This window comes from Portunus trituberculatus, chromosome 32, assembly GCF_017591435.1.
Source record: "Portunus trituberculatus isolate SZX2019 chromosome 32, ASM1759143v1, whole genome shotgun sequence".
NCBI classification, from domain to species: domain Eukaryota; kingdom Metazoa; phylum Arthropoda; class Malacostraca; order Decapoda; family Portunidae; genus Portunus; species Portunus trituberculatus.
The window spans coordinates 16012004-16029503 of record NC_059286.1 but is presented as its reverse complement, the minus strand read 5'-3'; the positions used below and the strand labels follow the sequence as shown (position 1 = coordinate 16029503).

The window sequence follows — 17500 nt, the reverse complement described above, 5'->3', positions numbered from 1 at the left end:
GTTTTAAAGCGTTTTGGTGTAATTTTAAATCCATTATTCCTTGTTATGGTGGAATGATCAATAGTAAAATATTTATTGACATCAAGGTTGTTGTATCCCTGAAAAATTTTGAAAACTTCGATTAGGTCTCCTCTTATCCTGCGCTTTGTTAAGCTGAATAAATTTAATGCTTCCAGTCGTTCCTCATACGGCTTGTTTCTCAATCTCGGAATCATCTTGGTCACTCTACGCTGGATCCTTTCCAGTTTTTCAATGTCTTTTCTGTAATATGGTGACCAGAACTGCACACAGTATTCAAGCTGAGGACGCACCAATGAGTTATATAAAGTAAGGATAACTTTTTCTGATTTAAATTCAAAGGTTCTTCCAATGAACCCAACTAATTTATTTGCATTCTTTACTGCTTCTGTGCAGTGTTTGCTCGGCTTGAGATCTTTAGACACCACAACACCAAGATCTTTTTCATTCTCAGCACTTTGCCAGAGGTACATTACTCATTACGTATTTTGCTTGTACATTGTTACTTCCAATGTGTAAGACTTTACACTTTTCTATATTGAATTTCATTTGCCATTTTTCTGCCCAGCGTGTCAGTTTATTTAAGTCACACTGTAGTTCTTGCCATTGTGACGTTGATGTAACTTTGCTCATTATTTTGGTGTCGTCCGCGAATTTGCTTATTTTACAAGTGATTCCTTCATCAATATCATTAATATAAACAATGAAAAGAACTGGTCCTAATACAGAGCCTTGAGGAACACCACTTTTCACATTGTGCCACTCTGATTCTTTTCCATTTATAACAACTCGTTGCTTTCTGTCAGAGAGCCAGTCTTCCAGCCATTTCAGGGTATTTCCAGCTATGCCGTGAGCTTTTACTTTGCTGATTAGCCTCTTGTGAGGGACAGTGTCGAAAGCTTTCTGGAAATCAAGATAAATAACATCCACTGCTTTTGTCTCGTCATACGAGTTAAAAACTTCATAAAAGAAGTCTAGTAGGTTTGTTAAGCAGGATCTCTTGTTTCTGAAACCATGTTGTGAATCCTTCATGATCTTATTTTCTTCTAAAAATTTGACAATCTTATCTCTGATTATCGTTTCCATCAGCTTGCACACTACTGAAGTAAGGCTGATTGGTCTGTAATTAGCTGGGAGTGATTTATTTCCTTTCTTGAAAATGGGCGTGACATTTGCTAGCTTCCACTCCTGGGGACTTTCCTGCTTGTAAAGTTTTATTGAATATAATCGTGAGTGGTTTCACGAGCTCATTTTTCGCTTCTTTGAGAAGCCTGGGTGATATCTTGTCTGGTCCAGGCGTTTTGTTTACGTTCATGCTGTTCATGACTGTGAGGATTTCATTTTCTGTAACTATGAAGTCAGGCAGTGTATTGCCTTGTGCCTGAGGCTCTGGCATGGGCAGACTATTTTGGACATCTTCAGTCGTGAAGACTGTTGAGAAGAATCTATTTAGGACGTTTGCCATTTCAACTTCGTTATCTATTTGGTTTCCGTTTTCTGTTATGAGTGGACCAATTGTTGAGGCTAAGACTCTTTTGGATTTTACATAACTGTGAAATTCCTTTGGGTTGGTTTTACAGGAGTTTGCGATCTGAGCTTCTACAGATAGATACAGACAGATAGAGGAGGAGGAGGAGGAGGAGGAGGAGGAGGAGGAGGAGGAGGTTGAGGAGGAGGAGGAGGAATGTATGGGAAAGCCAATGAGTAAAAGACTTTTTTGTCATTTCAAAGCTGCTAAGTAAGTACTTCTAACCAGCTACAGAGAAGAGAAGAGAGACAGGATTGTACAGGAAAAGGTTCCAGATTTCGCTGATATGGAAAATATCTGGGAAAAGTACCATGAAGTGTAAAAAACTGATATGGAATTTTCACAGAAAAGGATGAAAGGAAATTCTACTATTCACCCTACGTTGGACTCTACATGTCTAACTAAAAGAGGAAAAAAAACATTGTTAGGAGTTATTTTCGGAGAAGAGGACTTATTGGGTGTTAACTCTTAAATATTTGTCAATCTTATTTTTTAATGATGCAATAAAATTGCTGTTTACGATTTCTAAAGTAAGCTTATTCCTCCAGATATTAACAATTCTATAAAAGAAAAAGTATTTTGCCTCGTGGGATTTGAAGCGTTTGGATGTAATCTTAAATTCATTATTCGTTGTCATGTTAGAATGATCAATGATAAAATACTTATTAGCGTCAAGGTTGTTATATCCTTTAAAAATTTTGAAAACTTCAATTAGGTCTCTTATCCTGCGCTTCGTTAAGTTGAACAGATTTAATGCTTCTAATCGTTCCTCATACGGCTTATTTCTCAATCTTGGAATCTTTTTAGTAACTCTACGTTGGATCTTTTCCAGTTTTCAATGTCTTTTCAGTAACACGGTGACCAAAACTGCACAGAGTATTGAGTAAAGGACGCACCAGTGAGTTATATAAGGAAACTACAACTTTTTTCTGATTTGAATTCAAAAGTTCTTCCAGTGAGCCCTACTAATTAATTTATTGTCTCCACTGTTTCTGTGCAGTGTTAACTCGGCTTCAGATCTTTAGACACCACAACACCAAGGCCGAGAACACACGAGCAGCTTTGTGGCGCCACGTTGTGGCGGAGTGTAGCTCTCCATGACTTTCCATTGCTTAGAAGCTATCCCTCGCACACGAGCATCTGTGGCCAGTGACTGTGGCGAGTTGTCGTTCATCCCCGCCACAGCATGGCGCGACTTTGTTGAGAATCCGCGCACACGAACGACTGTGACTGAGCTGCGGGCAGTCAGTCACATACCAAACGCCACAGTCGTTAAACCCCGCCACAAAGTGGCGCCACCAAGTCGCTCGTATATTCCCAGCCCAAGAGCTTTTTTTTCATTTTCAGCACTTGCCAGAGGAACATTATTCATTACATATTCAGCTTGAACAACGTTATTCCCAATATGTAAAACTGCACTATTCTATATTGAATTTCATTTGCCATTTTTCTGCCCAGCATGTTAGTCTATTGAGATCACACTGCCACTGTAACGCTGACGGTACTTTACTCATTATTTTGGTGTAGTCTACGAATTTACTTATTTTACAATTGATTCCTTCATCAATATCATTATTGTATATTATAAAAAGTACTGTACCTAACACACAGCCTTGAGGAATACCGCTATTTACGTTATGCCACTCTGACTCTTGTCCATTGATAACAACATGTTGCTTTCTGTCAAAGAGCCAGTCTCCCAGCCATTTCAGGGTAATAAGGCATACACCAGCTTCCTGCTTGCTCTTCTGCTCTTATTTTATCCTTTGCGTGAAGAAAAATACTACGCACATCAAACTTTCGCCCAACGTGGGGCTCGAACCCATGACCCCGAGATTAAGAGTATCGTGCTCTACCGACTGAGCTAGCCGGGCTGAGGAGGAGGAGGAGGAGGAGGAGGAGGAGGAGGAGGAGGAGGAGGAGGAGGAGGAGGAGGAGGAGGAGGAGGAGGAGGAGGAGGAGGAAGAGGAGGAGGAGGAGGAGGAGGTGGAAGAGGAAAGAGGAGGAGGAGGAGGAGGAGGAGGAGGAGGAGGAGGAGGAGGAGGAGGAGGAGGAGGAGGAGGAGGAGGAGGAGAGGAGGAGGAGGAGGAGGAGGAGGAGGAGGAGGAGGAGGAGGAGGAGGAGGAGGAGAAGAGGAGGAGGAGGAGGAGGAGGAGGAGGAGAGGTAGAAGTCTCACTTTTTATTGATTTGATAAGCTTTTATTAGGTCTTAATATTCCCTTTTCGTCTCCTTATTTCCTTCTAACTATCATTCCTTTGTTTTTTTTTCCCGTTTCGTTCTCTTATTAACCAAACCACACCTCACCTCACCTAACCTATCTTAATTTTATCTAGCCAAACTTAACCTAACCATACATTGTCCATTATTATTACTCTCCCTGTTATTATCATCATTTCATCATATCACTATCATAACTATCACACGTGCCGGCAACCTTACCTTTAATCAAGTACCTCCTCACTTCAGTCATCTCAGATTCACCGCCAATTAATTAGTCTCCCTTCACTTAATTTCCCACACCGACCACAAAAATCATTAACAGAATTGATGTGAGATGTTATGTTCTTGAGAAGTTTCCCCTCTTGTGCGCTCTCTCTCTCTCTCTCTCTCTCTCTCTCTCTCTCTCTCTCTCTCTCTCTCTCTCTCTCTATATATATATATATATATATATATATATATATATATATATATATATATATATATATATATATATATATATATATATATATAATTTATTCACTGTTTTCCTCATCCTGCTTCTCCTTTCTTTTCCTCATCTTCTTCTTCACTTGTTCAGAAAGAATGATATATGCTAAACTTTCTCTTCTTCACTTGTTCAGAAAGAATGATATCTCTCTCTCTCTCTCTCTCTCTCTCTCTCTCTCTCTAAAAGCTTATCCACGTACGGTATCGCTCTCTCTAATTTAATAACTAAACGTGTCCACGCTGACTTAAATCCTCACTGGTATGAAAAATGCATCGAAAAAAATAATACACAAAGAATAATTATGTTAGAGGGACGAGTTAAGGTTGCGTCATAAAAAAAAAAAAAAAACGTGGAATGAAGGTGTGTGTGTGTGTGTGTGTGTGTGTGTGTGTGTGTGTGTGTGTGTGTGTGTGTGTGTGTGTGTGTGTGTGTGTGTGTGTGTGTGTGTGTGTGTAATATGACCTAAATTGTGACCTCCGTTGTTAATTAAGGTCTTTTTTTCCCTGTGACCTTCAGTGAGATGGCGAGGGGGAAAAATTGGGTTAGTTGGAAATTTAAAAGAAAAAGTTGTATTAGTGTGTGTGTGTGTGTGTGTGTGTGTGTGTGTGTGTGTGTGTGTGTGTGTGTGTGTGTGTGTGTGTGTGTGTGTGTGTGTGTGTGTGTGTGTGTGTGTGTGTGTGTGTGTGTGAAAAATGAGGTCGGATATCTGCTATGTGTATTGTGTGTGGGCGGAGAGACAGAGTGAAAAATTTGGCTTCATGTAATGTGGTGAATGAGTGTGTGGTTGTTGTGATGAGTGTGTGGTTGTTGTGATGAGTGTGTGGTTGTTGTGATGAGTGTGTGGTGGTTGTGATGAGTGTGTGGTTGTTGTGATGAGTGTGTGGTTGTTGTGATGAGTGTGTGGTGGTTGTGATGAGTGTGTGGTTGTTGTGATGATGTGTGTGGTGGTTGTGATGAGTGTGTGGTTGTTGTGATGAGTGTGTGGTTGTTGTGATGAGTGTGTGGTGGTTGTGATGAGTGTGTGGTTGTTGTGATGAGTGTGTGGTGGTTGTGATGAGTGTGTGGTTGTTGTGATGAGTGTGTGGTGGTTGTGATGAGTGTGTGGTTGTTATGATGAGTGTGTGGTTGCTGTGATGAGAAGAATGTTAGGTTATCTTAAAGAATGTTTGTACAAGAGTGTGTTATGCTTCATTTGGCAGATGTTTTAACTACTGTTGCTGCTGCTGCTGCTACTACTACTACTACTACTACTACTACTACTACTACTACTACAACCACTACTACTACTACTACTACTATACTACTAACACTATTACTACTACTACTACTACTATTACCTACTAGTACCACCGCTGCTGCTGCTTTATTACTGATTCCGCTGGTACTTAAATAAAAAGAACAATAATAACTATTACCATCACCACCATCGTTAGCATTAACAACAACAACAAGCAAAACATCTAATAAGTCTCCAGAATCCTGTTGAGGAGGAGGAGGAAGAGTCCAATTTACGTGTATTTCCTCTCCGCCATCTTTGTGTGTGTGTGTGTGTGTGTGTGTGTGTGTGTGTGTGTGTGTGTGTGTGTGTGTGTGTGTGTGTGTGTGTGTGTGTGTGTGTGTGTGTGTGTGTGTGTGTGTGTGAGAGAGAGAGAGAGAGAGAGAGAGAGAGAGAGAGAGAGAGAGAGAGAGAGAGAGAGAGAGAGAGAGAGAGAGAGAGAGAGAGAGAGAGAGACACACACACACACACACACACACACACACACACACACACACACACACACACACACACACACACACACACACACGAAGGAAGTAGGAAAGGAGGAGAGACAAATTAATGATAAACGTTAGGGATAAAGGAGATGAAGGAGGAATGGAGGGAATATATTAAAGATGAAAAGAAAGGGACGAGAAGACTAAAAGAAAGGGAATAAGAAGAAACGAATAAAAAGAATATAAAATACAAAGAACTATGAGAAAAAGAATGACAGAAATGGATGAAAAAACAAAACGAGCAAAATCAAACGGGAACGCAGAAAATAACATACGCCAAAGAAAATATAAAAAAAAAAAAAAAAAAAAAAAAAATGGAAAATGAGACGAATGAAAAGGAAAAACGAAAAGAGAACTGTGAATAAAAAAAGAAAAGATAAATCAAGAAGAAAATCAAATATGAATTAAAAGGTATAAAAGAGAATGAGGGAGAATAAAAAAAGGATTAATAAGAGGGAATCGAAAAAAAGAAAGTGAGAGAAGAGATTTGAGAAAACAATGAAATAAAATCTGGGGCGGAAGGGAAGAATTATGAGGCGAGGGAATAAAAACCGAGAGACAAAGCACGAAAAAGGGAGGAAGGAAAAAGAATAATGCGGGGAGGTGATGAAAAATGTGAAAGGTGTGTTTGAAAAAAGAAGGACGAAAAATTAGAAAAAAAAGACAAAGCGAATGGAAGAGCAGACCACAATGCAGGAATGGAATACAAGAAGCGGCGCAGAGAATAACAAAGAAAGGAAAGGCAAAGACAGAACGTGGAAAAATTACTGAACTAAAAGAAAAAAAAATGTGGATGATAACAAGAAATTAAGAAGAAAAAAACGAACATAACTTATTTAAACTTAACCAAGCAAAACCAAACAACTTAACTAAATAACTCAACCGAAACTACCTTTATTCTAACCCAGTCTATCTTAATCCAACCAAATCTAATTACGTAACCAAATCAAACTTAATCCAACCTAAACCTAACTCTAACCTAACCTAAGAATGTACCCAAATCTAACTAATTTATCTTAGCCAGTCTAAGCTAACTTCTTTTCTTTTTATACGATATGGCCTATAGCGCCTGTAGGCACACTTGAAGAGTATGTAGGAAGCGCTGTTCAACTTCCGTCCATTAGTGGCGCAGGCAATTTTATCTATAGTGGTACCCATATCAGGAACCATATCAGGGCCCGTATCACCACCCAAGCGCATTTTCGGTGTAAGGCAATTACACCACCTAGAACCTGGGTACCATGGTGAGATGTAGGTAACTTTCAACCACTCGACAAACGGCATAGCTTCAAAGTGGTATGTGGTGATTCGAATCTACGCGTAGACGTCTGCCCGACCCCACGCTCACCACCTTATCCACTACGCCACCGTCTCCCTATATTAACCTAGCCTAACTACGTGACTAAAACTAACTTAACCTATCTCAGTCTAACTTAATCTAACCCAGTCTAACATAACCTAACCTAATCTAACATCATATTATATTTTGCCTTCTTTTTTTTACGTTTATTTTTTTATTTTCAATCTTTTTATCTTATTTACATTTTGTTTCTTTCCTTCCTTTCTTTATATCCTATTCTATATTTTTCCATTATATTTCATCTACTTTCTATTTGTTATACTTTCTTCATTCCTTTCATCATCTTTTCTTTTAGTTTTCTTTCCTTATTCTTTAATCTTTTATTATACTTTTGTTTTGTTTTTTTCTTATTCCTCCATACTTCCTCTTCTATTCTTTCAACGTCTTCCCTTTTCCATTCCGTGATTCTCCTTTTAAATTCACATCATCTTCTTTCTCCTTTCTTTCACATTATCCTCTTAACATTCGCTTTTCTATCTATTCCCACTTTTCGTCCATAAATCCACGAAAAGGAGAAGAAGAATTGATGATAATAAAGCGAATAACAAATATGGAGAAGAAAGAAAAAGAGAAGAGAAGAATATATAAATGAATAAATGAAGAGAGATAGAAAAGAATGCATAAAAGAAATAGAAGGAATACAGAAAGGAGAGCAGATAGTGAGAACACGAACAACGAACATGGAAAAGAAAACGAGGAGAGAAAGAGGAAAAGATAATAACAGATGGAAAGGAGAGATTAATGATGGAGGAGAAGAAAAAGATAAGTAAAATGATGCAAAGAATAAAGAGATAACGAAATAGAGATAAGGAAATAAACAAATAAATCAAAAGCTGGAGAGGAATGAAGAAAGGAAGAAAGGGAAGGGAAAATGAAGAGAGTGAAAGTAAAAAAAAAAAAAAAAAAGGCAAATAGAAAAAAAAGATAAAAATGAAAAAAAGCAAAAATATATGAAAAATTGAGAAACAAAGGGAGGAAAAATACACAAGAATAAAAGGAAAGGGGAGAAAGGCAGAAGGGAGATGGAAAAAGAGACATAGAAATAAAAAACGAAAAAGGAAGAAAATGCAAATAAAGTAAAGAATAAGGAAAAGGATAAAACTTAGAATAGAGAAGCAGAATAATAAGGCACAGAAGAGAAAGAAATAAGAGAAAAACAAATGCAAAGGGAGATAGAAGCAAGGGCAAGAGAAGGAGGAAGAAGAGGGAAAGAGAAAATAAGATAAACGAGGTAAGAGGAACAAAATGAGAAAGGAGGGAGACATACATAATAAGATAAAGGAGGTGGAAGGAACGAAAGGAGAGAAAGAAGAGAAACAGGTGAGCAGAATAAAAGAAACGAAGGGGAAGGGAAAACGAAAGAAGAAAAATGGAAAACAAAGGAGAGTAAGAAAGGGATAAAGAAGAAAGGGAGATAAAGAAAATAGAGGAAGACACGAATTAGAATACTGAGAGAGAGAGAGAGAGAGAGAGAGAGAGAGAGAGAGAGAGAGAGAGAGAGAGAGAGAGAGAGAGAGAGAGAGAGAGAGAGAGAGAGAGAGAGAGAGAGAGAGAGAATGACGAATTATAAATATACAGAAATAGCAAAAAATTAAGAAAGCCACGATAGACAAGAGGGAAAAAACTAGAGAAAAGTAGATAAATAAGAGAAAAATAAACACACAAGATTACAAAAAAGAAAAGGAAAAAAAAAGAAAAAAAAAGATAACGAACTCAACATAAACAAAGAAAAATCTACAAAAAAATATCCTACGAAAATAAAAAATAAAAATCAAGAAATAAATAAAACAAAAAATAGAAAAAAATAAAAAAATAAATGAATAACAGAATGACAACTCACTTAAGCTCTCCCACAGTGAATAATGAATGAAAAACCCACTTAGTCTATCTCCTTCCCTCCTTGCTGACTGGCTGTCCTTCATCCTTCACCAGTCAAGCGTAGGACACCCCGCCTTGCAAATCATCCCGCGCATAATGCAAGACACATCACTGGCAGGATACGGAGCAGGGAAGGGTGGAGGGAAGGATGGAGGGAAGGGTGGAGGGAAGGGTTGGAAGCAGTGGATGAGGGTGGAAGGAGATTAGTAAATGTAGTGGAATGAATAGATTGCTGAACGAAGAATGAGGTGGAAAAGGAAAGGAAGAATAGATTAAGTGGGGAGAGGGAGAGGGAGAGGGAGAGAGAGAGAGAGAGAGAGAGAGAGAGAGAGAGAGAGAGAGAGAGAGAGAGAGAGAGAGAGAGAGAGAGAGAGGAAAGGAAGAATTGCATGATTGATATGGATTAAGATGTGCGAAAATAAAGGAATGGAAAAAAATAAAATAAATAACGCGTTTTACTTCCACAAGTCTGCATTATTTGTCTGTATGTCTGTCCGAATGTCTTATCTATCTGTATGTCTTTTAGTAAATTCACACACACACACACACACACACACACACACACACACACACACACACACACACACACACACCTTCCCCATCACTGTATCCACTCACCCCCCTCCCCACACACAACGCTTCCTCCTTTCTACCTTCCTCCTCCTCCCAATCCACAGCACCCTCCCCTCCACACCCTAAAACACACACCCATTTCCTCTCCTTTCCCCCACCACAACACCCTCCTCTCCACATACACTCACCCACTCCCCATCCACAAATCCCAACACTCCAGCCACTTCCATGTTCCCCCTACCCACAATACCTTCCCTTCTACACACCCACCCACTTCCCTTCCACACAACGCAACACCCCACCCACTTCCCCTCCCCATATCCACTTCCTCGTATCCCCTTCCACAGCACCCTCTCACTTCCCCTTCCTCCTCCCATCAACTTCCCCCAGCACACCACCCTCCCCTTCAACACATCTACCCACTCCCCCTCCACCCCCCCCACACCCCACAAGACAAACCTCCATCGTATTTCACAAAGCACCTAATTGAGTCGGATTCCTGCAGCCCATTTTTCAGCAGCGCGAAGAAAACTACCATAATATTGTTAATGCGGACACGCTGTCTGGCGAGAAGCGCTGTGGTGGGGGGACGGGGTGGGGAAGTGGGTGTTGGGTTGTGGGGTGGAGGGGGTGGTCGCCTTTTATCAAGTTTCGTGGTAGTTTATCGCCAGCCACCAAGAACAATACCTGGTAATTTTTTCGACTGAGGGAACAGCAAGCAAAAGGCAAACATATATGATCACACACGCTAAGCCAGTCAAGATACATTCCTTCGCACGTACACTCACGCACGCACGCACGCACCTACAGTCAAACTCTGTTAAATATCTACGCACTGACACGCAAACACAGAAACACACAAACACACACATACATGTAGGTTTGTTAGTTCATATATACATGCAAAAGACAAAAAATTAAAAGATCACACATGCAAGTCACACACATATCTACACACATAATACACATGCATAATTTCATACATTCATACATACAGTACAAAGCATACCTATACAAAAAGGTAAAAATATGACCACACAGGCGCAATGAGAAGACATACGCACGCATATACGCACACGCACACCGGTTCATACAGTACAAACGTGATGCCAAAATATATCTCTGTTCAAGGATAATGCGTACTCACGGACACTAATATGGCACGGACACACGAACGGACGGACGCACGGACATGGCAACGCGAATAGAGGGCTAAAACGTGTTCTTAAAATAAATAAATAAAAAGAAATGAATAAAAAATGGGTTAATAAAAATGGAGATATACATAAATAACGTTCTCTCTCTCTCTCTCTCTCTCTCTCTCTCTCTCTTCTGCATCGTAGAGTGCCAAATACATGTGTGTGTGTGTGTGTGTGTGTGTGTGTGTGTGTGTGTGTGTGTGTGTGTGTGTGTGTGTGTGTGTGTGTGTGTGTGTGTGTGTGTGTGTGTGTGTGTGATGACCCAAACGACCAAACAAGTGTAGCGTGGTCATTTCAACGCAATCACAGCCTAGTTGATTATCATAGATATGTGTGTGTGTGTGTGTGTGTGTGTGTGTGTGTGTGTGTGTGTGTGTGTGTGTGTGTGTGTGTGTGTGTGTGTGTGTGTGTGTGTGTGTGTGTGTGTGTGTGTGTGTGTGTGTGTGTGTGTGTGTGTGTGTGTGTGTGTGTGTGTGTGTGTGTGATGCAGATTCAGATTCAGTTTATCTTGCTCAGACTTTGTAAACAAAGTATGGCGCACAGCTCCTCCTATAATTTCAATAAACTAAAAAAAAACAAGTAACATTATCCATTCAGTACGAACAAATTTCTGTAATCAACTTTTTTTATCTAAACATTTTATAGATAGCTCTCAAGAAATGGGATATATTGATTAAAATTTGTAGATTTTTACTTTGCATTAACAAAGTAAACTATTTAATGTTGGATTATTTTTATAATAGACATATCTTCCTGTCACAACTGGTAGTCTATTATTATTTGTTCTTAGTTTAATTAAGGACAATCTGATGTTTTTTTTTTTCTTAATTTCAGTAGGTAATCTTCCAGGGTATAAACTCTTTATATATGCTATAACTCTTACAAATTCCCTTTGTTGAAATGTTACTGAACCATGTTGTTATCCATTGGTCCTTCAGCTTATTTTCTATTGCTTTCTTTAACCATTCAGGATTATTAACTTGTTGTTCCATCCAAATGCCTGACATACCACAATTATTGAGAATATTTCTTATATGGCTGATCCAAGGTGATGAGTACATATTTATTGAGTCAAAGTATAATAAACTTCTATACAATTATCAGACATAATTTAGTAGCTTTTCCTGTTATTAACCTTGCCCAGTAAACTATCATTCTAGTATTGATAATAATGTCAATGGGATATTCTCCTAACTCACCATATACATTATCTGTGCTGGTGTTTTTATGTACATACAATACATGTTTTAGAACATTCATGTGTAATTGTTTAATCTCTCTGGAAACAGCATAAACACAATTTTCACAAGAATATGTCATAATTGGCATCACAATTGTATTAAACAATTCAAGTTGTAAATCATGCTTACGGCATTTTCCAGTTAGTGAATACATGGCTCTTGTAGCACTTCTTTTAAGTTCCAACTGACCAAGTCTAAACCTATCATTATAGTTCAATGAGACTCCAAGATAATTGTATTCACTCATTGTTTCAATGATCTCTTCCCTAAACACAAAATTACAATCACTATAATTCATCCTCCCTCTGATGAACACCACCACCTTTGTTTTGTCATTGTTTACTTCTAACTTCCAATGCTCACAACATAATTCCAATGCTGTAAGAACATTTTTCATTTCTTCTTCAGAATTAGCTAAAATAACTGTCATCAGCACACATCATTACTGATAAATCAAAATGCAAGTGAAGATCGTCATCATCAAATATCAAGTAATTACAATTGCTTTCTATCAAGGAATTTTCAATATCATTAATATAAAGGGCAATAACAATGTAGAGAGATTTACACCTTGTCTTACACCTCTATTACAAATAATAGTGTCCGATATATTTTTGTCAAACTTAACGCATGAGTATTCAGTTACATATTTTTAAAAACATTAAATACTTTACCACCAATATTTCCTTTTCCATAAATACAGGTCAATGACGTTCTTTAACAAATATATATGGTCAAGTGTACTATACCTTTACCTAAATCCAGCTTGTGTTTCTTTTACAATACAATGTCTATCAGAAAAATGTGTTAGTCTATCATTTATTACTGCTGTGAATGGCTTACCTACACAGCTAACAAAGTTATATCCCTATAGTTTTGTGGATAATCAAAATCGCCTGTATTTTTATACAATTGGACATTTATCACTGTTACCCATTCTTCAGGTAAATATCCTGCATCTAAGATTCTATTAAAAAATTTAACATATATACTAATCCAATTTTCAGTGCATTTAATGTATTCATTTACAATATTATCATACCCAGGTGTGTGTGTGTGTGTGTGTGTGTGTGTGTGTGTGTGTGTGTGTGTGTGTGTGTGTGTGTGTGTGTGTGTGTGTGTGTGTGTAATTCACCTCGGTCGTCTGCTGGTCACCCAGCCAGTCTCTCTCTCTCTCTCTCTCTCTCTCTCTCTCTCTCTCTCTCTCTCTTAAATAAGGATATTACAAAATTCACTGAGCATGTTAATAAATGAAAAATGACAATGGAATAATGAATGAATGAATGAATAATAACTACGATAATGATGATAATGAAGATAATGATGAAGTATTTTTAACTGAAGACAATTCGAATAAAAGAAAATACATGTAAAAAAGAAAAGAAAAGGTGTTAATTGTGATTTTGTGTAGTAGTAGTAGTAGTAGTAGTAGTAGTAGTAGTAGTAGTAGTAGTAGTAGTAGTAGTAAGAGTTGTTGTTGTTGTTGTTGTTGTTGTTGTTGTTGTTGTTGTTGTTGTTGTTGCTAGCGATGACAGAGTGGTGACAGCATGACTGTTTGTTTATTTACTTATTATTTTTTATTTAATTTATTTTTCTTGAGTTGTTGTTGTTGTTGTTGTTGTTGTGGTGGTGGTGGTGGTGGTGGTATGATGATGATGATGATGATGATGATGATGATGATGATGATGATGATGATGATGATGATGATGGTGGTGGTGGTGGTGGTGGTGGTGATGATGGCAGTGGTGGTGGTGGTGACAGCAGTGGTGGTGGTGGTGGTGGCGGCCTTCAGGTACCGTAGGCAATTACTATCTTAATATTCCTTCATGAATATGCAATACTAATCTACCTTTTTCACGAGCTGCCGCCCTCTCTCTCTCTCTCTCTCTCTCTCTCTCTCTCTCTCTCTCTCTCTCTCTCTCTTCCTGCATTAACCATATTTAGTCTAAGTCTCCCCTTTCCTCCACTTAAAATTTTTCTCTCCTCTCCTTTCCCGGTCCAGTCCCGAAGATAATTTGTATTCTCCTTCTCTTCTCTTCTCCTCCTCCTCCTCCTCCTCCTCTTCCTCTCTTACTTCATTACCCTCCTTTTCTTGCACTTTTTCTTCACCTTCCTTGTCTCTCTCTCTCTCGCTCCCTTTCTCCTGCATTTCGTTCGTCTTCACTTCCTTCCCTATCTTCTCTTCGCCTTCAGTGACTCTCTTATTCCTTACCTCTCTCTCTCTCTCTCTCTCTCTCTCTCTCTCTCTCTCTCTCTCTCTCTCTCTCTCATATTTGTCTGCTAATTCCTTTTACCTTCATTTCACTCTTCGCTTCCTTCCATGTTTGTCTCCTCCCTGTCTTTATTCATCCTTACTATCTCCTACTTCTTTCATTGTTTATCTTTCCACTTAATCGCTTTCTTGTCCCCAATTTTCATTTACATCTCTCTCTCTCTCTCTCTCTCTCTCTCTCTCTCTCTCTCTCTCTCTCTCTCTCTCTCTCTCTCTCTCTCTAATAATTTCCTTCATAATCAAACCTTCTTCTAAGCAACTCTACCCTATCATACCTTACTTTAATTCAGTGGTTCTCAACCTGGGATTCGCGAACCTCAGTGGTTTCAAGATTTCCAGGGTTACTTAGAGGCCTGGTCTGATATCCTTTCCGGTACACCATTGCATAGTGAGTTGGTGTCAGTCACTAAATTAACATAATGTTCAATGTTAGATTATTTAGGGTTCGGGTAGATGGTTCTATAACTCAGGGGGTTCTTAACGAGAAAAAGGTTGAGAATCTTTGCTTTAACTAAACAATGTAATTTAACTTATCTTTCTAAACTAACCTTTCTTAGCCTAACAATGCAGTTCTAACCTATCCACTGTAATCTCACATAACTTAATCTATTCCAGTGTTTTCTATCCTACCATATCTAAACCCAATATAATGTAGTTTATCTTTACCTAACCTAATATAACCTACCCTATCTTAACTAAACCTAATACAATCTAGCTTGTCCTTACCTAGCTTAACCTTACCTAACGAATCTTAACCATTTCTTTTAACTTCCTCTCCTTTCCTTCCCTACCCGAATTAAACCTAATACACTTTTATTCAGCCTTAACTCACTAAACCAAACCTAACCTAACCAACCTTCCTTACTATTTTTTATCCCCAGTAAACTTAATACAATTCACCTTAGTGTTCTTTACCTTACCTATCCTGAGCCAATTCCCAGGTTTTCTCCATCTATTCTGCCCCTGTCACCACCACCACCACCACCACCACCACAGGCCACTCCAGACGCCATAAATACAAGGAAAACAACCATATTACAGCGTGTGTCGCCCGCCTTAGCAATTACAGGACGGCAAGAATGTTAACACAGGCACCAAGTTACCCTCACTCGATGCTCTCACTACTACTACTACTACTACTATTATTACTACTATTACTAGGTAAATCATACGGATATAAGAAAATTAAGCCAACTCAATTTTTACTCCTCCTCCCTTTTATATATTCTTCCTCCTCCATTCTTTACTCTCATTCTCTTCCCTACCTCTCACCTTAATCATCTTCTTTCTTCCTTTTGTCCCACCCTCCTTTCGTTTCATTCCCTTTTCATCCTCATCCTCCTATTTTCTTATTTAATCCTCCCATTATATCCTGCCTTTCTTTTCCCATCTTTATCATTTTCCCATTTCTCTTTTTCTTTCCCTTCTCCTCATCCCCCTACTTTTCCCATATCCCTCACTATACGCCCTTCATCTAACTTTATCATCCATTTTCTCTACTCCTCCCTCTCTCCTCATCCACATTTCATCCTTCTATCTTTATCATCATACTGTTCCTCCCTTTCCCTTTCTCCTTATCCTATTTTTTCTCTCCGTTCCCTCACACTAAGCGCTCCCTTCTATCATCATCCATTTTCTTTCCTTTTCCTTCCATCCCACTTCTCATCCACCTTTCACCCTCATCCTTTCCCTTCTCTTCTTAACCCTCAAACTATCCCCCAGCCAGCAATATTTCACAAACAAGTAACTCAAGGCATACTGAGGCTGACAATATGGATACGCGGAGGACTAGAGGGAGGCGGCAGTCGTGATTAACTTGTACTGAGTGACTGGCAGATGGAGAGGCGGATAACAGGATGAGTAATCGGGGACCTCGCAGAGAGATAAGAGGGTTTAGATGCATGAATGAAGGGATCTAATACCTTATCTGGGGTATAAGAGTATTAGGGTGTCTAGTAAGGTTAGGTTAAGTTAGGTTAGGTGGGTTCGTTTTACTTTGGGTGGTGTGAGGGCGTGAGGGTGTGTGGATAGTTAGACGATGGTACTTGTGAATGTTCGGTGAAGTTTGAGCGCTTGATGAGAAATGTTTGTTTGGGTATGTTTGTTAAAATATCTTTTATTTGTCTTTTTTTTCTGTTAGAAAGCATGGCATTAATAAAAAAAATGAAGAAAATAGAATGCATTTTCCGAAAACAATTCAGAAAAATATCCATACTATCTTTTTCATTGTAAAAATACATATTTTCCTTTCCATCTTTCGTTATGTTTTTTGAGACAACAATGATAAAAAAAAGGATAACTTGCAATATAATTTCGTAAATACACAAAAAAAGTAATTCCTGTTTTCAGTTTACAAAAACAAGAAAAAAGGAGAAATATCCATTATCTTCTCTTAATTTCTTAATACTTTACTTAGGTTCCCCAGTGTTTTTTACTCTTCATTCTTTCATTAATTTTATGTTATTTTTATTAAGCGCTCAAATTCTACTTTCCCTTTACTATTTTGTGTTATTTTCTTTTAGTTAAGATTTCAAACACTACGTACTTTCCCTTTACTCTTTATTACTTAATGAGTTGCTTTAATTCTCAACATTACAATAACAAGATGAAAATGACATCACCACCACTTAGAACTCAGACCCCCTTCACTCTAACAGTTGCCTTAATTCCCCCCATCACAATATCAACACACACACACACACACACACATCACCACCACTATGAACTTACACCATCTCCATCCCCATCCCATCACCACCACCACCACCACAACCAACCACCCCTTGAACTCTCCAAAGTACACACTCCCTCCCCTCCCAGCCTCCCTTCCTGCTACGTGAGTGTTTGGTGTAGCATTGACTCACGCCCCACAGTCCCTCACGCAGGACATTCACGGTCATTCCCGGGAGACGAAGAGAGAGAGAGAGAGAGAGAGAGAGAGAGAGAGAGA

At 38.7% G+C, this 17500-nt stretch overlaps 1 long non-coding RNA gene and 1 other non-coding gene across 2 annotated transcripts in view; both read right to left on the bottom strand.

Annotated features, from left to right (window-relative positions):
• Nucleotides 1-17500, bottom strand: part of LOC123512108 — a 226944-nt gene that overhangs the window by 56976 nt on the left and 152468 nt on the right. The window lies entirely within an intron of this gene.
• On the bottom strand, nucleotides 3348-3420 carry Trnak-cuu. The gene has a single exon. It is a non-coding gene; the product is annotated as a tRNA-Lys (tRNA).